Raw genomic sequence first — 23,831 nt, 5'->3', positions numbered from 1 at the left:
ATGCGTCTAAGGCTTATGTCACAATAGATACCCTAAGGATCCCCAAGAAAAGACTCACTAGCTTTAACTATGCAAGAGCATGTGAGATCATCACAGAAATTTGATCCTAGATTCAAATCTGGGTACATCCAAATGGCAAACTGATGTCTTCAGAGGAAGTATCCATCACAGATTTAATCCATATTATTTGTTTTATGACTCAACAGAAGCACATCTCTCTTATCTGGATTAATCTCCATTCTTATCCAAATCCTGTGCATGAGTGTGGCAGACATTAATTTAGAACTAAGGCCCCATCTACATTGCCATATAATCCAGATTATAAAAGCAGATAATCCACATTATCTGATTTGAACTGGATTATATGAGTCTTTACTGCCATATAATCAGTTCAAAGCAGATGATCTGGGTTTTATATGGCAATGTAGAAGGGGCCAGTAATAGCTTCCTTGGTGTTCTATTGAAAAGAGAAACAGAGTTAGAAGTTATCAGCATAGCAGTTGCACTTAATCTCAATTCTCCAGCAAATATCTCCCTGTGATTTCATGTAGATGTTAAACTGCATGAGGAACAGAACAGAATAGAGCCCTAATGAACTCAACAGGCCAGCAACAAAGGTGTTCAACAGGAATATCCTCAGTATCACCTTCTGTACTTACTTTTCCAGGAGGATATGGAGCCACTATAAACAAGTGCCTCCAAGACCAATCCCAGCAAGGGATCCCAGTAGGACACAATGGCTGATAGCATCAAAAGCTTGTAAAAGGTCTGGAAGAAGCAGATTAAAATTGATCAAGATAATCCATTTTTCCAGGAACTTCTGGATATCACACATTCTAATACTTTGGCCCAAAATGAAATGTTGGACCCTTTAGTTGGGAATTCAAAGTGTTCCACCTCTTAGACTGAAAAACCCAGGATTGTTTTTAAATAAGTCAACAAATGCCTTACAACAACTGCCTCTATTAGTCATGTTGGAGTTCTGCCTTGTAGTTAGGCATTGGCCACACTTACCTAACTAGCTTCCTGATGGCCCTTTTAATTGGCTAAGAAGGGCAAGAGTATAGTGGATTTGTGGTGGCTGTCATTTCTCCCAGGATCCTTTCTGCATCTTCACCACTGGGGCCTCTAAAATTTGTTCCAGTTCAGAATCAGATCTTGTTTCATAATGAACTTCCTCTTACTTGTGTTTACCCTTTCACCACACACAGTCATCACATCAAAATTTCACGTGCCTAGAGAGACCCAATGAATATAATAACTGCCTATATTTTTGCTTTTATCTACACATACCCAAAGCCTACAGAACCCATGAGTTCTTGGAATCCATTCAGAACTCTATACCCCTGGTTCCGCATCATTCACTTCCTCCAATTTAGTAAAGTGTCTTAGCAGGAATAAAGGCTTGTGTTGCTTTGAACTTCCTTCAGTATTTCACAATGATTTACCACTAGCCATTACAAACCTTTTCATACAATTGGAAACAGTATACTGTAAACTCATAAAGAAGGTACAGGATCATGCCAAGTGTTCATTGGTTCCATGTGCAGGCTCTGTATGTGCAATCTGGAGCTCACAGAAAAGCAGAAGTTATACATCAACCTGTGGCTAGCCTAAGTAAAAGCTGTGCTTGGGACCATTCTTTAAAAAGCAGTTCCAGAAAAGCAAGCATTTTATTAGCATGAACTATACAGCTGGGAAATAGAAGAGAAGGTTTTCTATATGACAGAGAGAGAGAGAGAGAGAGAGAGAGAGAGAGCAATATGTGGGAAGACGTCAAACTTAAGGATATTAGCCTAATGGATGAAGAAGCAAAACAACACAAAAATGGGATAGAGTGGGAGAACCTAAATGACTCTTGGAGGCACATTGTGTGATTGTCTATTCTCTATTCTCAGTAACTTTTCCAACTGTGCACACAGGTTTGCAAAATTCATCTTCTCTTATTACCAATGGTTTCTACATGGATGCTGTGTTAACAGAATTCAGGGCTAAACCATGTTTTCATAATACTCATAGTATAACAAAGTTCACTTGACAACGGTCTTCTGTCCTGTACTGGACACTAAAAGAAACTGAAAACACACACTCCCAGTTTTAAAATAGTTTGTTGCTGTGTGTTTTTTGTTTAAATAATAATTTTGTGAAGCAAGCCAAAATCAAACTGTGGTTGGTAATAATGACTGGTTGTGATTCCTGGCTCAATTGTAACAACAAAATTTGGGAGATTTAAATTGGAAGGAGGTGTTTGCATCCTTCTCCCATTTGTTCACTTTGTGCTAAACCATGTTTTAGTGTAATATATTAATTGGATCTGCATAGTTGTTGCTATTTATTCATTCAGTCGCTTCCAACTCTTCGTGACCTCATGGACCAGCCCATGCCAAAACTCCCTGTGGGCCGTGGCCACCCCCAGCTACTTCAAAGTCAATCCAGTCATTTCAAGGATATAATCCAGCCATCTTGTCCTTGGTCAGCCCCTCTTCCTTTTTCCTCCCATTTTCCCCAGCATCATTGTCTTCTCCAAGCTTTCCTATCTTCTCATTATGTGGCCAAACTACTTCATCTTTGCTTCTAATATCCTTACTTCCAGTGAGCAGTCAGGCTTTATTTTCTGGAGTATGGATTAGTTTGATCTTCTTGCGATCCAAGGAACTCTCAGAATTCTCTTGCAGCACCACAGTTCTGTATAGTACATGAGGGCAAACCTACATAATGTTTAAGTTGCACTTGGATCTTTATCTCTGTGTCTAGCTAACTAGCTAGCTATTATGGAACAATGAAGAAGCAGTATGCTGAAGTGAAGGAATATTGTGCCTTTCTTTTGAACCATAACCTTAGTGAAGCTCTCTTCCTCCAAAGCTGCTATTTGCTCCAGGTCCAGGACCAGTTGGCTTTGGTACTTTTTAAAAAGATACAAGTTTAGATCATAGCTTTATAATTTATTTATTTATTATTTAATTAAGCCTGTGCTCTTTAACCAAACAGGTTCCCAAAATGGGTCCCAATAATTTCACTAGCAATATATTCAACTTTGTTTTACAATGTAAAAGATATGACATAAAAGGAGATGGGGAGGGAAAATGTGAAAAAGCAAGATTAGCCATCAGACATTCAAACAATCTACGATCAGATACCTGGTGGAAAAGGTGCTGGTAGGTGAAGAAGTCTAAAGAGAGCTGCTCTTCTGTTTAGACAATGGAACAACTGTTTCTGTTCTAATACAGCTGTTGGTAATAGTTGGAATCTAACACTAGTAATTCCCAAAGAGAAGCAATATAGCATGGGTTTCAATGATGAGACAAGCAAATCAATAATTCTGCCCCTCCCCATTAATTTTTCCTAGAGTTCCCAAATGTTTAGTTTTGTAGTAACTTAAAATGTCAGTTCAACAATTTCAAAGATGGTACAGTCATCCAAAGAAAAAGATATAGTAGAATCTTTCAAAACCCCTACACTAGTACTGCACAAACTTACTAAAACATTGTATATCTATAAGGAAGGCTTTCTATAGATGTACATTTCATGGATTGGAGAAATCAGTTTTGGTATATCTAAAGCTATGTGTGAACATTCATTCTCAGCTATGCTTAATCAGAGAAAGGATTAAGCAATTATAGATTTTGGAAAGTATCAATTAGTATGTTTCTCCATAAGTTTTCAGAGAAATCATGGCTGTACAATACATATTTACTTCTTAGGCACTGCTATTTAGTTTGCACAACTATCTGCATATGGCAAATATTGGCTGGAATTCTGTATTGTGGTTACAGATTCATAATTTTGAGTTATATATGTGTAACTGCTATATATCCACAATCTTATCTTTTGGGGCAGTTCACCTTTATAAACATTGATCCCCAGACCACCTTAACAACTAGCAGCTACATCCAGTGAAGTTGGTTATCAGAGCACAAGGAAGAGGATGTTTCCAGGGACACGTCAGCAAGTGAAACAATCAAAAGCAGAGTCCCTTTGTAGGTCCTTGTTATAACCTTGCTCATGATCAGCTAGAGGAGCATGGAAATGTCCTTGTGCCATGAGCGCCAACTGCATAGATCTCTTTTGCTTAGTCCAGTGGCAGGCTTTAAAATAGACACACAGGAGGAGGAGGAGGAGGAGGGGGGGGGGTTGGTGTTCAAGCCTGGAGAGATCACATACCAGTTACTATGTTAACTAATGTTAACATAGTAACTGATTTACATTTAATTTTAATTTTAAATTTATTTACTTTATTTGGAAGTTTCAAAACATTATTTGCAATTCAAATGCATTACGTGGAGACTATTATTGTCATTGCCTATGAAAACTTTTTTCACAGCAATCCTTTTTTGAAGTGACTCATGAATTTTATCTTTCTCCCATTCTTGGAAAATTGTTTCACTACACTATTGATGATAGTCTGAAATGATACACTAGCCGACATATATGATCTACTGCAGATTCCTGGACAATTTTTGTTGTGTTTGCAATTAATATGTTTTATTTTATATCTAGCTTTAATATAAACACACTGTGAACTACAGATATGGTTCTCATCTGGGAATATTACCAAATCATATTTAGTAAGATGTCATCATCCAAATAAACTTTATTTGGACTTTTGCTTGCTCAAGCATTAAAAGGAATTTGTCTCTAGGCAAAACATTAAAGCATGGTTTTGAACAGACATATGGAACTGCAGTTGCCTCTAATTGCTAGCATTTAAGTAGCATGGCTTGATTTAATTTCTGCAAAATATTTCTAAAATTTGTTTAAAAGTGAGTGTGATATTGCAAAATGTCATTGATTAAGTGAGTCATTAAAGAAATGGTTGTCATTAAAAAGTGGGCATTTGCCAACAATTACAACACAGACATATCTGACATGCTGTATTATTCAAAATTCAGATGCTGAATAAATGTACATATTGGTTATCACTTTGTTATAATGATGGTATCAATGAAAAGCAGCAGCAGAACAGAGCCAGAACATTTTTGATAAAGACCCCTGCCAACAGGACATTGACTACCATAGTTACCAACAGAAATGCAGAATTATGTTATAAATCCTTGCAGACAATCCAAATTTTAACTACCTGTTCTGTGTAGCCATGCACAGAATTGGTTTAATTCTTCATACCCCATATAATGTTGTAAATAATTTAAAGAGTCCAGCTCTCTGAGGCTCATACCTCACCTCCAGCCCCTGGTTTATTGCCTAGTTCCATCAGGTGAAATAGGTAACTAGGATCCTATAGCTAGGATCCAAATGAACCTAAGAAGTGATGGATGACACTTTTGCTTCCTAGGATAAGGAAAAGAATAACTTTTGGAACATGCAGTTTTCCTTTTTATGAAAGTGTGAAAATAAAGTACTATATGACAAAAGTACTACATGCCACAATTATATCATTGTTTTCATCAGTGTTTCTCAAACTGTGCTTCTCTGGGTGTTTTGGACTTCAGCTACCAAAAATCCCAGCCAGTTTACCAGCTGTTATGAATTATGGGAGTTGAAGTCCAAAACATCTGGAGGAGCACAGTTTTAGAAAGTCTGGATTACATCAATGGCTGGCATCCTGTTAAAGAAATATGCTCACCCAAGTCCACCGTACTGCAGGTTGAGTATCCCTTATCTGAAATGCTTAAGACCCAAAAATGTTTTGGATTTCAGATTTTTTTATTTTGGAATACCCATATTTGTATATAGATATATAATGAGATATCTTGGAAGTGTGACCCAAGTCTAAACATGTAATTCAGTAAAGATATAGAAGAAAACACAATACGGGTATGAGGTGGGGGGGGGGGAGAAGGGGGAAAATGTGAAAAGAAAAATAACTTTGTAAAAGAGATGAATAGATACTATAGAAACACGCCATTGCTTACAATGGGTATACGCAATAGCTGTATATTACCTATTCACATATTGTGTTATTATTATCTCTCTCTATCTCTCTCTCGCTTTCTATAACATCTCTATAACATGTAATTCAGTTATATTTTGTATAAATTTTACACACATGCTACTTATATATGTGTGTGTGTGTATGTGTGTGTGTGTGTGTGGTTCAGTGTGCACAAACTTTGTTCCATGCATAAAATTATATATGTGTGTGTGTGTGTGAGCGTGTGTGTGTGTGTGTGTATAATTTTATGCATGGAACAAAGTTTGTACACACTGAACCATCAGAAAGCAAAGGTGTCACTCTCTCAGCCACATGTGTGGGATAATTTAAAACTTTGGAATATTCTGGATTTTTGAATTCCAGTTATGGAATGCTCAACCTGTACATAGAATAGTTCCAGGTGTGGAACTACTATGCTACATAATGTCCTACAGAATCTTATCTTATTCTTCAGCACCACATTACATACACACAGAGGCTCAAGTAAGTTTAGGAAGCTGATGGAGGAAATGTTCTCCCCTTCCCCCTTTTCCCTGAGGTTACCTTGTTCAAAACTTCTCTAAGAGACAGAGGTCCTATAACAATCTATATATATAATAAAAGTCAAAACTTGTATGCGGTGGATGTGTGGCGGTGTATGTGCTGGCTTTCTGATTGGTCAGCCTGAAAGTTCCAAGATTCTGATTGGCTGCTGCTGTGGTGCTATTTGCATATGGTCCCTGATTGGCCTGCTTCAGCAGGAGCCCCTGGTGGAGAAAAGAGTTCATGACAGAAACGGGGACATGACATAAGGAAATTTGCATTTGGTCTCTGATTGGCCAGCCTCAATTCCAAGATTCTGAATGGCTGCTGCTGTGGTGCTATTTGCATATGATCCCTGATTGGCCTGCTTCAACAGGAGCCCCTGGTGGAGAAAAGGGTTCATGACAGAAACAGGGACATGACAGAAGGAAATTTGCATATGGTCTCTGATTGGCCAGCCTCAAATCCAAGGTTCCGAGATAACAAAGAGAGGAAAGGAAAAGGCCAGAGGGGGCTGGGTCAGAAAATTACCAATACAGACCAGACTTGGCACACAGAGCCCACAAGACCCACTCTACATCCTACTGCAGTTTGGAGGAGGATGAATCATGGATGATGGGACTTACAGTCCCATCACTCACATTCTGAGACTGCTGTTAACCTCATCCAATGACTGATCAGGACCAAACTTGGCACACAGACCTCTCATGACCCACTTTACGTCCTGGTGTGTTTTGGCCAGGGATGGACCATGGATTATGGGACTTGCAGTACCTTTGCTCAATTCCTGCAACCCTCATCCAATTACCGATAAAGACCAAACTTGGCACACTGAGTCTCCATGATGCACTCTACATCCTGGTGCGGTTTGGGGGAGGATGCACCATGGACGATGGGACTTGCAATACCTGCACTCCCTTCCTGAGACCATTACAACTGCCAACAGTGATGGATCAGGATCACAATTCGCACAGAGAGCCCGCATGACCCACTCTACATCCTGGTGCGGTTTGGAAAAATTTGGAAATGGATGATGGGACTTGCAGTCACTTCACTCACTTCCTGAGACCACCAAGACCCTCACCAATGACTGATCAAGACCAAACTTGGCACACAGAGTTCCCATGACCCACTCTACATCCTGGTGCACTTTCAAGGAGGACAGACCATGGATGATGGGACTTCAAGTACCTCCACTCCCTTCCCAAGACGGCTGCAACCCTCATTTAATGTCCGATCAAGACCAAACTTGGCACACAGAGCCCCCATGACCCACTCTACATCTTGATGCTGTTTGGAGGAGGGTTGACCATGGATTATGGGACTTGCAGTACCTTTACTCATTTACTGAAACCACTGCAACCCTAATCCAATGACTGATAAAGACCAAACTTAGCACACAGAGCCCCCATGGATGATGGGACTTCAAGTACCTTCACTCACTTCCTGAATACAATGCCACCATCATCCAATGACCAATAAAGACCAAACTTGGCATACAGAAGTGCCATTACCCACTTTCTCTAATAACCCGGGCAGCGCCGGGTCCCCAAGCTAGTATGTTATAAAGCACAGAGGGTTCTTGAAAGGACAGAAAGATCTCCAGACTGCACTGCCACACACTGAGAGGTTCTTCAAGCACAATGTAGGAGAAGAGAACAAGAACTTTTCTTTCTATTAAATTCTGCACAAAATCCTACACCCAGCTGCTATTTAAAATGGCAGAGCTCAGTAATGTGCTCACAAGCATAACTTTAACACTGTGTGAAAATTTGCATCTAAAATAGTTTTTCTAGAGCCTAATGCAGAGGTTTTAAAACTGCTTTCTGGAGAAGCAGTTCTCAAATTTTGGTCCTTCAGATGTTTTGGATTTCTGCTCCCAGATTCCCTGCCCTTCAACTATGGTGGCTTAGGATCATGAAGTTGAAGCCTTAAACATCCACAGAACCAAAGATGGAGAGTATTTTATGGAGTCCATGTAACTGTCAAGCCTTTAAAAAGTTTTTCTATCATTACACACTAGCATCCCTGAATGGCCACTTGCACTCCAGATCTTAACTTCTCCTGAACCCACACGTAAATGTCCAGTGTATTGTACAGAACACTGTCAGCAGTGTCAGGAGACTGTCAGTTCAATAGACCTGGCCTGCTTTCCACATGAACTGACAAAGGTTCGTCCGCAGAGCAGTCAAGGTGGAATGCGTTCCATGATGGTAGAAAGTTGGAAAGCCACTGACCTAAGAAAAATCACTTCTGAAATTTGACCTTGTCTGAATTTATTTTTCACAGATGAAAGGCAGATGCATCTACCTTTAAAATTGTCTTCCTATATTCAGCCAAATAAATAGAAAATCCTTTAGTTATTAAGTTAGCTCATGCCAACTCAAATTTCTGAAATGACTGACCTTAGAAATGCTGACTCACAGATGTGAGGTAATGGAAAATATCATGCAAAATTAAATCAATGCAATTGCTTTTCCTGTGCAATCTTTTTGCTTTTTTCTATGGTTGCTGTGCTTCCATCTTGGTTCACTGACTAATCCCCCCCCCCCCCGAATATCCAGAATGGGAGTATAGGCTCCTAAAGCAAGAGCCTCTAAGGGGTATATTGCAAAGAGTAGGTATTGATTAACTCAAAACACAGTAATTAATGACTCATGGTACATGCTGCTGAGTATGGATTGGTAGATCATATCAACTCACTACTCCTTCCTAAGCCCTCCAAGCAAATTCATTTCATTATTCTACAGTCACGCAACCATTGTCTTACACATTCTGGACCTAGCCAGCAGAAAATGCATCTTCCTTTCTCTTCCTCCATTTATCAGCCTCTCTCCCTCTACTTTTAAAGTGACTATATATATATATATATATATATATATATATATATATATATATGGTATAGCTGTGTCTTGTATTGTGTAGGTAATTCATAAATTATTAAAATTCTTAGGGAATTGAACCAAATTATAGCAGATATATTGTCAGGAGCTTGTTGGTCTCTGTTCACTCCTGATACAACCAAAACAATAAGAAAAGAACAAAATATTCTTCCAGTTGCCATTTCCTTTTCAATCTTCTTCTAATGCCTCAGCCTGGAACTTAGCACATTACTAACCCCCATCTTAATAATAACTCCTATTATGCAGTTCAGCTCCCTAATACTGTTTGTGCTGTTCATATTGATACTATTTTCAAATTCCAGTCCCCAATCAGATTGGGCTTGTATAATTCAGATTTATATTGGCTGCTATTTATGAATGCAATATATATTTTAGTGTCATTAATCAGAAGCTATCACCAATACACAATATTTTTGTCTATTCTGAATACATCTACTGTATCTTTAAATACTTTGTCTCTTGTTTCAAGTGAGAAATCACCCACTAATCAGCATTAATGCAGCCTTTTGTAGTTTAAAGATAAATAATGATAAAAGTCACATACGATATTACTCAAAAATAGATTATATATTCAAACCACACAGACAATTTTATTAACAATGCCATCATTTGATTTTCTGCAACAATACAAAAGAGTGCAAATTCTTGTTCATAATTCAAAGAATTAAGATACCTTCCACATATTTTCTATTTTCCATGTTCACTGAAAGTAGATCTGCCACAGATAAAAATCAGGACACATGTGGCCAAGCAATACCAAAATATGGCCAAGAGGACATATATTATCAGTGAAGAGGACACAGAAATTAAGAAAGGCTGCAGCAGTTCGCTTTTGCCTGAGCCCACCGGGAAGGGCAGGACTTCATTCCTCTTCTCTTTTTCCTCCTACAGTGGTATTTGAGTTTGTAGCAACTGGGGTAAACCGAGGGTAAAGATGAAAAGTAAGAGGAAGAGAGAGAAATGGGGACATTTTTTGATTGATGGCAAACTCTTAACAAAAACTTACTGATTTTATTTTACTCCAAAGGCAGCCTGAAACATTTCCAGAACAAAAACAAACAAAAACATGGTAATACAATTACAATTGCAGCAGTGAACATTTCCTAAAGCACCAAATGTAAAGTTTCTTTGGCACATGTTTATTTTACCAGCCAAAATGATAGATCTATACCAGTGGTTCCCAACCTGTGGTCCGTGGATCAAGAACAAAAATATGGTTCTGCAGCCTCACCATTTTACTACACCGTTGCCTCAAAACCACATGGCAACAAGAGTGAGTGGTCTCACACAACCCTCTTATAGTGCTGAGGCAACGGGGATGTCAGAAGGTGAGAGTCTGACTACCCATGAAAGATTACTACCACATCAGCTCTAGATTATTAAATATGGTTTTCTATGGGTAAGCAGATGGCGATTACAGGATGGCATGTGTTCTGTATCAGAAACTACAGCTGACGTGGTCTATCCAATACAATTTTCTGAATCAGCACCCCAAATAACCAAACCAAATCTAAAGTTGACCAAAAACTGATTCGTAACCCTTTTGGTACTAATGTTGGAGAGTAGCCCCTGGTCAAAGTGGTCCCTGGTCAAAAAAAGGTTGGGAATCACTGATCTACATTATACATATCTCCCTATAGCTGTACTTTGTTCCCAAATTCTGTTATTATGAAAAAAATGTTCCACATACATATTTTAATTTATTTGCTTTTGTTTATTCGTTTACAGGCATGCATGAGTTTTTGCTGAGACTAATCATTGTTTCTAAATTGACAATCATGTGACAATTATTTCAGTGTATAAAAATTCATAACACGCAGGTGTCATCTTTTCCCATGATGAGTCTATTCATGTCATTGTCATGGGGTAGCTCTTTCACATGATTTCTTAATATTTTATTTAATAAATGAATCACACATGTCAATCCAATGCCATTGATTTATATCATATAGAAAGAGATCTGAAGGCTAAAATAAGAGTGAACAGATGTTTGCAATCTAACTAGGGTGTTAACAGAGGTAGCATGGCAGTGTTTCAGAAGTAAAATGCTTAAGTGCAACAGTATAACAGAACATTCCAAAATGGTTTGTGGCATTTCACATCAGTTTCAGCATGCATAATATCAGCCATTGATATGCAAATGACTTCCTACTAAAATAGGTTAGGAGATTAAAGATTCAGAAAAGCCAAAAATGGCATTACGTTCAGAGTGAAAAACAGTTTGGGCTTCTTCAAAGAGAATGAACAGGCTTTTTTAAAGGAACAAAATCTCTAGATATATAGAAAATGATTAATAACAAATTTTGCAAGCCTCACTGTCAGTTGAGCCATAATGTTTGAAAATGTTATGAAATAGGGTGACCATTTTTGTCTCGGTTTAGGCATTCTGAGGAAGGAGGTCAAGGATGGGAATGCTGAATGCATCTTCTTGCCTCCATTGATTGTAATAATTTGGAGTATTAACTTCTGAATCAGGGTCCTCAGAAAATGAAGGATCTTGACAAAAAAAAAAGTAGGGCCATTTTGTGGTTGTTTTATAAACCCAGGTCTTCAATGCCACAGTAGGGTTTATTTGAATATACAGATGTATTACTTATGGGCCAAGATTCTACATTGTCACAATGAAATGTAAATAAATCCCAGAAAAGCTTTGTTCTTAATTTTTATTGCACTTACATTATTACCACTGTAGCACAATGTATATGGACCATTTTAAAACTGACAGAGTGGACACTCCAATGTGCAATTGCAAGGCACTACACATTATACAATTTATGTATTCTCAATCTTGGACCTCCACATATTCTTCAGTAGGATCTCAGGCCCCATTACAGAATGAGCAGGCATCTGCTGCAGATTTCTTAAATCTCACAACAGTATGTGTTTCTCAGGGAGAGCCCTTCTTCCCTCTGTATCGTATCAAAATAGCCTTTGAACAAGTAGAAACATTTTTCCTGTCTAGTGCAACTTACACCCATGAAGGTCACAGGATTCTGGCCTTGGTGCAGTATTTTCCTCTGTACTTTCCTATGCGGTATTTCCATCCAGAGCTACTTTTTAAATCTGTTCCCTGCAACAGGAAAATTAGGCTCTAAACATATATTCATTTTTACATGGGTAGTGCCTATTTATGGAAAGAGCTAATTCCGAGAAGGAAATGCTAGTTCTCACAATAGCCAAGACTCAGGGGTAGAGGGAAACAATGCAAATATGAATAAAAATTAATGCAAATGTTTTCTCATGCCAATTGCACTGATAGAGCCAGCACAGTGTAGTGGTCTCATCACTGGACTACCACTCTAGAGAGCATGGTACAGAATCCCCACTTGGTCATGGAAACCCACTGGGTGACCTTGGATAGGTTTCACTGTTTCAGCCTCAAAGGAAGATAAAAGCAGACTTCCTCTAAACAAATCTTGTCAGGGAAACACCACATACATACAAACACACACACATGCACGCACATATATTATGAGAGGCAGAAAGTGGGGGACGTATGGTGTCCATAAATGAGAAACAACTTGAAGGAACATAACAGTTATATTAATGCATGAATGCTTTCAACACCAGTAATGTTAAAGGCAACTGAAGTTTTCACGAAGTCTCATCTTCAGAATAACCATTATAGTTATTTAGACAACTTTAAACACAGTTATGTAAGACCATCACCTCAGGTGAGCTGCTGGGAAATGGCATGAGAATCCTTCATATCTTTTACTGGGTTATAGATAGCTTTCAGCAACACCACTGTGATTTATTTCCTCAGATAACAACTACATTGAAATAACTAGATATCTTTGTGATTAAAAAAAACCAATTTCCAAAACTACATTACAATTTTGCTCTGCAGATTATGTTGGACATAAAAGATTGCCTTTGTATCAGAAGTACTGAAAAATACCAAAGAAAGTTAAAGGTTTTTGTGTTTAGGTAAATCTCATTTGACAAATTCGTTACCAAGACTATAAGGTTTATATGGCTGAAAGAACTGCGCTCCCGTAATACTCTCATTAGGCTGTACTAGTTTCTTTCCTAAAAATGAAGAATAAAACCTAATCCAAAGATCTTAATTCCTTCTGAAACAGAATAGACCATGATATTCCTTTTCTCAAATTATTCCTTTAGGCAAAAAGTCTAGGGGAATGGCGAAGTATGAAACTACCAGCTCTGTCCAAATAACTGCATCACAAGTGGCCAAATCTAGATTTCTACATTAGTTCACAGGGGGATAAGAGTATTTCATCCAGGTATGAGGAGGAGGCTACAAATTTTACTTTCATGTGCACACAAATGATGCATTTAATATGAGCCATGTCATAAAATAATATGTTTGGGTTTGAATAGAGTTTTTTTTAATAATAATAATAATAATAATGACACAGTCTGAAAATACAAGATTTTTTACATAGGAGAGGAAGCTACGGAGAAAGTGATGAGTAATCAAGGCTTCCATTTTTCCCACCATTGTGAGTGAACAAAGGGAAGTTCCACATTCTCTACAGGAGGAATGAGTGCATTATGCCCCTTCATAGTTGATGCCCAGCAACTTCCAATGACTCTAGCTAGCCAAGACAATGCTGAGAATGCTGGGAGCTAGAGTTTATCAACAGCTGTAGGATCACAAGATTCCCAGTGCTATGTTACAGGCAGACACGTAGGCTTCAAATGTGCAAGAAGTCCACATTTTGCATGTCATAGTGGAAATGAGAAAGCTATCCAATATTGATATTTGCAGTTACTCTCAAAAGAACTTAAAGCTTCTCTTTTGCCCAAGTAGTTGAGAAAGTGATCTGGATAATTCTACTTCTAAAACTCCAATGAAAGAGACACTGAAATAATTTCTTGCCCACTTAAGACACCTAGTGGCTAAACAATTGTTAGGAATGGTACCAGAACAACCTTTTAACCCACAAAAGGCACCTCAGTATAGCTCTCTATGTCAGTAACCAAGTATTATTATTTTTAATGTATTTTTATATACCCTCTTTTAACAAATACATTCAATATTTGGTTCAGTTGCATTCAATAAAATACAAATAATGTTATGTTTCATTGCAAAATCAACAGCTGTTAAAGCCGGTTCAACAACAGTTTAAAATAGCAGGCTTATATTAAAGACATAGCTGTGAAGGAAAAAAGATTTGTATAGTGCTTTAAACATTGGACTGTAACTCTAGAGATCGAAGATCAAATCCTCACTTGGTCATGAAACCCACTGGATGACATTCACTTAGCTTCAGCAATGACAAATTTTGTTTGAACAAATCTGGCCAAGAAAAACCCATGATAAGGGCCTTATGGTCACTATAGGTTGGAAATTATTTCAAGGCACACAACAGCAACAAATTATAAATCCTTAGCACCATAACCAGAAAAACCACTTCTTGGTTATCCTTCTGCTTTATGATCTGATGTTGGAAGTTGAAATAGGAACTCTGAAATGCAGATCCAACTAAGGTCCACTGGCCAGATGCAACCTTCCAAGATTGATTATCCAGTCCCTACCCTAAACTTCAGACTGAGGGTTACCCCAAGTCTGAAACAACTTAAAGGCACACAACAACAACATTCCTAATTAATTGGCCTATCTCACCAGCCAAAAGACGGCCTACACTTCCCATTGAAATATTGGTGAGTTTATGTTGGTGAAAATTGTTCTTCATTTTAAATATTGCATTGTTCTTTTATAGGTTTTGTTGCAGTACAAATAAGATCTGTGCAGTGTGCATAGGAATTCATTCATTGTTTCTCCAAATTATAGTCCCATCCCTCCCAACAGTCTGAGGGACCATGAACTGAATAGTTTGAGGACCTCTGCTGTAATGAAACAAACACCCAGTGTGCAATGAGATGAGAAGCAGTGATTCCTGAAATACTCTGATCACAAATAGAGTATGAATTTGAATGTAATTTAATGTAGAAGGACATGACAGCATGAATATCTCATATTATCAAGAAAATGAATAGTTTGGAATAAAAGATGAAATTGGTATAAGCCGTTATCTAAAAGTCTAAATATAGGAGAACTCCCACACTGCTACCCTATTTCTTTTGTGTGGGTACAATTGCCCATTCTTATATAATTATCTAATTGAAAATAGACTAATTCCCTATCTAGAACTTCTGTTTCATTAGCATAGATTTTCAGCTTGTTCCTCATCATAACATCTAAAACTGCTTTTAGATTCTGTAGGAACTTTTCCAGCCTTAAAGATCCCGTGGTGCAGTTAAACAAAACCAAAATATGTTGGATATGTCTTTGAAATCATAAAATTGTAAGTGCCGCGCTGACCCCAGAATCTTCCTTTGTATGCTTACTATTTGACTTTTTTGTCTTTATATCTCTTTTATGTTCGACTCTTTCAGGCCTATCTTTGTTCTATTTATTATTTATTCATTCTATCATACAGGGTTAGTCAAAATGAATAGGCCATTAAGAAAATTAATTTTAGATGAATGTATGTTTATTGTAACCAAACTACAGCTACGTATCGACAGATAAATTATCAAAGTTTAGTCTCACCTTCAGAGATGTTGGATATGGGCGCCCCGTGTGACACGGCAGACGTCCAAGCGATAGTCCAGTTCATTCCACATCCGTTGCAGCACATCCGACGTAATGGCATCGAATGCAGCACATATGCGCTGTTTTAAGTCGTCCAAGGTCAGCGGTAATGGAGGTCGGAACACAGTGTCTTTCACATACCCCCAGAGAGAAAAGTCGCATGGTGTGAGGTCGGGGGACCTGGGGGGCCACAGGAGGAATGGAAGATCAGTCACTCCAGCACGGCCAATCCAACGTCTGGGAAGGTGTTCGTTGAGGTACTCGCGTACACTGTTGTGCCAATGCGGAGGGGCACCGTCCTGTTGGAATACGAAATCGGGCACTTTCTCTTCTAACTGTGGCATCAACCATTCAGACAACATGTCAGCGTACACTATGCCTGTTACGGTTTTCTCCGCGAAAAAGAATGGGCCAAACACGTGACGGTTGGTTATTGCACAGAAAACGTTTACCTTCGGCGAATCCCTTACATGTTCCAATACGGCATGAGGATTTTCAGATCCCCAAAAGCGGAGATTATGCCTATTGACCTTCCAGCACAGGTGAAACGTTGCCTCGTCACTGAAGACCAGTCTGTTGGCAAAGCCTTCCTCCTCTAGTCTTCGCTGCATTGATTCGCAAAAATCGTGTCATTTCGAATAGTCACCTTTTTTCAAAGCCTGCACCATTTGCAATTTATACGGCTTGAACTGCAAACGTTTGCGTAACACGCGCCACACAGTTTTTTGCGGAACGTTCAATTCCATGGAAACACGATTTGTCGACTTCTGGGGACTTCGTTGAAAGGATGCACGAATGGATTCCACTGTGTCTTCGGAGACATGCGGTCGTCCTGTGGTTTTACCCTTGCATAAGCAGCCCGTCTCCTCAAATTGCTTTACCCACCTCGCAATGGAATGTCGATGAGGTGGTTCCTTGCCATACTTGGCTCGAAATTCTCGCTGGACCGTAATTACTGACATTGTTTTAGCAAATGTCATCACACAAAACACCTTCTCTTTGCCTGATTCCGCCATTTTGAAAACAGCGACTCCTAGCGACGCCTAGCGGCATTAACGTACATGTGTGTTGCTCAAAAAAAACTTTGATAGTTTATCTGTCGCTACGTAGCTGTGGTTTGGTTACAGGAAACATACATTCGGGTACAATTAATTTTCTTATTGGCCTATTCATTTTGACTAACCCTGTATATAGATCCCGATTTCTTTTAGTGTGGCACTACGGTTTGAGTACACCCCTGGAGAGCAAGGTTTGAATTCATGAAAACCCACTGGGTCACCCTGAGCAAGTTACATCCCAGGAAACCCTGTGATAGGTTTTCCTTAGGACCATTGTAAGTTGGAAATGATTCTAGCCATACAATAATAATTCATTTCAGGCAGACATACCTTTCTTATTCCATGACAGGTTAGATACCATCTCCTAAATTTATGAAACGGAAGGAGCAGTGTGCCCAATGATATTTTCCTGAAAATAGTGCTGGCTCTAGATACACTGCCTTGAATGATCCAGTGTGACCATGGTGGCGATACTGCAACCAACTGCTCATTTCTGACTTGTGGCAACCCTAAAGAAAATTTATTATAGCATTTTCCAGCTTGTCTATATGAAGTTATACTCACATAGATTAGATTTTCCTTTCAATGAAGTATTCAACACCTTTTTTTCCTTTTCTTTGTTTTCTGTGGAGCTGAATTTTCCAAGATATTGAGGCGCTCAGAAATATCTAGGGTGACTGTGAAAAAAATCCTGTTTTTTCACAATGTCAAAAAAATGGTCTGTTATACTTGCACAGTGTACTTTTACCTAGGCTTTGCATCAGCTATGAAAGAAGAAAGGCTCTTATGTGGCTTTATTATTATCATTATATGAGGAGAGGAAGGCTGTCAACTTCAAGTTGTTTATATTATTCTATGCTAGCCTTTGTAGATGTCCTTGGAGTTCAAAATTTAGAGAAGACTGACATGAGAAATTGACTATGCCAAGGGACTATTAATTCCAAGGACAACTCTTCCTTCTCCTAAGAAGACTTGTATTGGTGAATAGCCTGCTGGGAATGAGCAACCTTCTTCTCCTGAGACCTCACAAAATTTGCCTGCCTCCCTTCTCAACTGCTCCATTCATTGAGAATGAACCCACTTTAAATCCGGTTGCTGCCTCCTGCAGAATTCTGGGGTTTGTAGTTTAGGGAGGAGCCTTTAAAAGCCTCACTAAACTACAAACCCCAGAATTTTAGAGGAGACAGAAACCAGATTTAAAGTGGATTCATCCTTTTAATGTGATGAGGTCCTCCTACCATTGATTCACCACCAGCGGAGTCTACAACAGTGGAGCTATGCTGGCATAAGGACCAAACCAAATCTGAGCCATGTAACAATCCTAGTTGGATATGTATGCAGGATGCTTTTAAGCCTTTTCAGTAAGAAATCATCATTCAATGTTTCATTTGCTAGCTTTCAAGCACAATAATAATTAAGATGAAAACTGAGAAAAGAGGTGATGTGCACTTTGTCGACTTCAAGCACTCAGATTCTATTTTGATTAGAAACTGCATTATACTAACTGACATTTGACAAACTTGATATTTGAACAACCAGAAATGGCTGAATGCAGTATTAAATTATATGCTCCAGGCCTGTAGCCAGGATTTCGATTCGGGGGGGGGGGGGAGTGTTTTTCAGGGGGAGTTTCGGGGGGGGGGTTAGTTTCGGGGGGGGGGGGAGACTGAGTCTGAGTGAAAGAGGGTCTACCCTAGCAAATCTTTTGTATCATTACCCCAATACCCCCATGCATATGGGATATATTGAGTATGGTGATCAGATCATGATATGAATAAACATAACAGTTTAAATAATGCACCAGTAAGGCCTTTTCGCAAACCACCATGAGAATTTGGGGGGGGGGGGGGCTGAAGCCCCTCAAGCCCCCCCCCCCCCCCCGGCTACATGCCTGATATGCTCAACAGTAGTTACAATATACATTTCACACTGAAAATACATTTTTGATTATATCGTACAAAAATTAATAACATTCAGAACATACCGACATAAAAATATCATTTCATTTATTTTATAGGACAAATAACATTGCAATCATGTGCACGCCTAGTTAGAAAGCTCACCAAATTGAATAAGACCTATTCCCAGATAGATGTGCAGAGGACTGCTGCATATGTCATTGTGTTTATATACATACATGCACACACTCTCACATTCACAGGAATTAGATAACTTGTTTAAATTATAAACTAGTGTTCGTTTCCAAATTTCTATTTATTTTGGTCCTATTTATTTATTTATTTACTATATTTATACCGCACCCTTCTCACCCTGAAGGGGATTCAGAGCAGCTTACAAGTAGGCAAAAATTCAATGGTGCATAAAACAGATATACAACTAAGTAAAAAAAATGAATTAAAAACCATAAAGTTAAAAACATATAGACATTAAAACCTATTATTAGTCTTATTATTATTTCTTATTTGCCTCTCCTCACAGCTCCATTATATTACTAATATCATAACCTAGCTTGCTTTTTCAACAATATAAGTATATACATATACTTATAGATATCATCTTTTCCCATTGATTTCAAGGAACCAAAGACTGCAAACAAAATTTCAGGACTGGAAATGAAACTTCACAAAGGAAAAAACTCATTAAACTTCTTAAATTTCTTTGTACATGTTTTCAAAAAGAAATCTGTATAGCAGTTGGAGTTCCAAAATAAAACTTCTTAAATATCTTTCTTCCCACAATTCTCAATTTTCTATGTCTGCTGGCTTTTAAAAGTTGAATAGTTGCAACCAGTCTTCTCTATCATGTAAAGTCGAAAACAATGCTATTCATTAAACACAGCATACAAGGATATGTTTGTCACCACAGTTTTTTTAAGCAACAGATATAAGTAAAGCTGTCTTGGAATTCTAAATTAAACAACATACTCATGTAACAAAGACTGCTACGCTTGTTCTTAAATTTCTAACTCATTCCATCCTCCTTTCAAGATGCATCTCTAATGTATCTGAGGTAAGAAAGTTTGCTGTCACTTTTGAAAAAAAAAGGCAATATAATTGGAAGCACATGAAGAGTCAGGAAAGCTCCAACAACCGATATCCACGCAGCTGGTGCTTACATACTGCCCACCATACACTGTAAGAAGTTATTTATAACACACACATGCCAGTTTAGGAATGGGAAATCACAGCTGAAAGCAAAGACCCAGGCAAAATTAAATATTTCAAACAAAGCTAGTAGACGAAGCTCAAAAGTATAGTATCTTACCGTCTCCTCCATTATTTCTTTTTCTGAGAGTGGATTCTCTTTTGCTGAAAGTTCTGGGGTAAAAACCAAATCGATAGCTGCTCCAAGATAAGTCGGGGCTTTGTGTGTGTGTTGTGCTAGTCTGCGTTGTTTCTGTGAGGAACAGCTGAACGGTTTTGTAGTCACTTTGATTCAAGAAGCTTTGCTCTGTCCAGCCTACCAGACACTCCCACACTGGAGGGTGTGGGCTGCTTACATGTCTCTCCAGGCAGCTTAAACACCCGACAGCCTGATTTAAGCCTAACAGGTTTCCTTATATACATAACTGTAAACTGCATTCTTGAAATGGAGGATAGAAAAAAAAGAAGTAACTTAAAACGATTTGCTGTTAACTCAAGGAATGCCAAATGATTTCACTAATTCGCCTGCTAGTTAGTACAGAATACAGGGCATAAAGTTTGATATATGCATTAAGCACACAAAGACTATGTATTCAGGTATCAAACTTTCACCACAGTCGGGTAGGAACTCTTGCTTGATTATCATTGTCAGTTTGGTTGGAAATAGGAGAGATGCAACATATGTTTGCCTTCAGTCTTTTTTTCACAATCACTCTTTTTGTGGTTTGTGGATTTTATCAACATTGAGAGTTCTAGGAATCTAAGAATTTTTAATTTTGCTTTGTCCCACATTCAAATTTCTAAAATAACTTCTTGCCATTACAAAAATGAGGAAATTGGTGGGTATTGGGATAATCCTTATCACCCATCTGCAATGGAAAGCAGGGGTGTCATTGTATTGTCGAAGGCTTTCATGGCTGGAATCACTAGGTTCTTGTGGGTTTTTTCGGGCTATAGAGCCATGTTCTAGAGGCATTTCTCCTGACGTTTCGCCTGCATCTATGGCAAGCTTCCTCAGAGGTTGAGAAGGTGACATAACTGTACATAACTGTAAACTGTTATGTAGGGGTGTCATTTTTTTTCACCGAGGGAGACATCAGCCCCATGGTTGCCTTCAAAGGGCTATTTTCAATTTTAAGACTGTATAAATTTAACTATGTTGCCCTGGCATAGAAATCCTAATACATGGCGCTATATAAATAAATGAAAAATAACAGTAATAGGAAAATAAAATGTTGCTCTGGTTTTGAAAGCCTAAAATACTTCCCAAATGTAAAGGCCACTATAGCAAAGGTTGGTTCAAACAACCTCATGTATCATATAATGCTCAGACCCTCTGTAAAGAAGATCAAAATAGGGGGAGCTGCCTTTCTTCAAAATCTCCTTCCTAATTTGTGCCACAGAGCAAGGGCAATTGTATTGTGGCTCAGCTGGGGGGGGGGGGGGCAGAAATAGGCACACCATTTTTTCAAGCAGTAAATCCCAGCCTAGCTCCTTGGGAGAAAGGTTGCCCGGGCCCAGGCCTATTCCCCTGCGGTGTCTAGGACACCAACCATTGTGAGGAGGGAAATGATCTCTGGCCAGAAACACGCTCCTTCACAACTAGGTCCCTGCTGCCTTTGAAATGCAGGCAATGCTTGGCAAAGAGGGCAGCACCAGCATAGGGATTGTCCGGACCTCAGGGGCCACATGAAATGATGTGACAGGCCAGATTTGGTCCATGGACTTTAAGTTTGACACATGTGATGTACAGCTACTTCCATTGCTTCAGGAAGATCAGGTGGGTGTTATGTATGCTCTTGCTCAAGTTTGGTGGGGTACGAGCTGTGCTCTTCTATAGGAGGGCTGATCTGGTTCATACCTTTATTGTCTCTTGATTAGACTACTATAAAGGACTGTACATGAGAATGCACTTGGAATGTGTTTAGGGCTTACAGCTAGTGGTAACCAGACTTTTGTCATGTGCACATTTTAAAGATCATGTATCACTAGTCTGATATAAACTTCATAGTTATGTAATCTGTTTCCAGGGTTAATTTAATGTGCTGGATTTGACTTTGTTGTTGTGTTATTTCTGATGGCAACTCTATCGTGGGCTTTTCTTGACAAGATTTGGTCAGAGAGAGTTTTCTTTTGTGTTCCTCTGAGTCCAAGAGAGTGTGACATGTCCATTATCCAGTGGATTGCCATAGTAAAGCAAGGATTTGAACCTTGGTCTCCTAGAACGTAAAATCCAGTGCTCAGACCATTGTACCATGGTGCCTTCTGCTGCCTTTGACTGCAAAATCCTAAATGACTGGCATTAAAATGACCAGGTCTATAACATTGTCTACAAGAACATAACTCTTTAGATGAGGCCCTGTTGAAATCCAAAGAAGCAAGTCAGTTGAATACAAAGATGGGTCTTTCTCAGTTTTTAAACCTAACTGTTGGACTCCCCCCAAAGAGAAGTCAGGCCAGTCCAATATTTCCTGAGTTTGCAATGTCCAGTCAGAACTACCTGATCATACAGCCTGTGGTCCTTAAAACCAAAGTGGAATTTGAGATTGCTTTAAGTATGTGATTTTTAAACTACATTTTTAAAAAGTGTTTTCATCATTTTCCTGTTTTTATGTAGTTGCAGCCCTTTGTACCCTCTGGGGTTTGCTTCCAAGACCCTGAGTGAATATTAAAATTTGAGGATGCTCAGGTCCCACCGTATGCCATGATGTTTAATGGAAGTTGTCCCTTATATAAAATGGTAAAATCAAGGTTTGTTTTTCAGAATATTTTTGGGGAGAGTGGGGGGGGGGAGATATTTTCAAGCCAAGAATGGTTTAATTCATGGGTGCAGAATCTGTAGGTATGGAGGGCCAACAAGTACATCGTTTGAGTTTGACAGTAAAATCAAGAATTGATTTATTGACCGCACTGACCACCAACCATATTTCACAAATCTAGGCCAAAAAGACACCTACCACATAAAAGAGAGACGTAGAACTGGAATTGCAAGGGACTGCAGGGGTTATCTAATCCAATACCTTGTCATATAGGAGTACTAAAAGACAGCCATTCAACCTTTGTTTAAAGATCTCTGCTGAAGGAAATCTCCTTTCCACCCCAAGACAATCCATTCCAGTGCTCTTCCTGCCAAGATGTTCCTCCTAATCTTGTCTAGACCTATTACTATCCAGATTGTCTGGGATAGCCACAACTGGAAACAATATTTTATGCGAGATTTGACCAAAGCAAGCTAGTTTGGCTACACCGTTTCTGAGTTGGAACACTATACCCTCTTTGATGCAGCCCAGAATTGCACTGGCTTTTTTATACATTGTTGACACATGGTTAGCCCCTAGATGATTTTCTCATGTACACCTGTCAAGTCAGGTGTTACCTATCCTATATCCTTATGCTTCATTTTCCTGCTTAAAGGCACTATATTTATCCCTGTTAATATACATTTTGTAAGTTTTGGCCCAGCTTTCCATATGTGCTTACCATATATATATATATATATATATATATATATATATATATATATATATTCATTCTAGTTGGCTGTCTTATTGGCTTCAATTTTGAAAATTTACTTTTGCCACCCTGAACCTGCAGGCAAGGCATCACCTTTTGAATCCAACTCTGTGTCTACTCTGTATGATAGAATAATCATGGTCATCAGGTAAGGAAAGGGCATAGGGTGAAATATACGTGAGACAGAGCAGCCAGAACAGGTAAGTGAGTAAACATTTTGGGAGAAAAAGAACTTTGAGGAAGTTTGGAGATCAACGTACATTTTTCACTGCGACA

At 38.7% G+C, this 23,831-nt stretch overlaps 1 protein-coding gene across 1 annotated transcript in view; it reads right to left on the bottom strand.

Annotated features, from left to right (window-relative positions):
• Positions 1 to 20,349, bottom strand: part of MID1 (midline 1) — a 262,583-nt gene extending 242,234 nt beyond the window's left edge. Inside the window, exon 1 of the mRNA XM_060769940.2 lies at positions 20,164 to 20,349. The gene's annotated coding sequence lies outside the window, so the exon portion shown is untranslated. The remainder of the gene's footprint in view (positions 1 to 20,163) is intronic.
• Positions 20,350 to 23,831: the final 3,482 nt, after the last annotated feature.

The sequence above is a fragment of the Anolis sagrei genome, chromosome 3 (genome assembly GCF_037176765.1).
Source record: "Anolis sagrei isolate rAnoSag1 chromosome 3, rAnoSag1.mat, whole genome shotgun sequence".
In the NCBI taxonomy this organism is placed as follows: Eukaryota; Metazoa; Chordata; class Lepidosauria; order Squamata; family Dactyloidae; genus Anolis; species Anolis sagrei.
The sequence above is the reverse complement of the archived record's forward strand: the minus strand, read 5'-3'. Positions and strand labels throughout refer to the sequence as shown.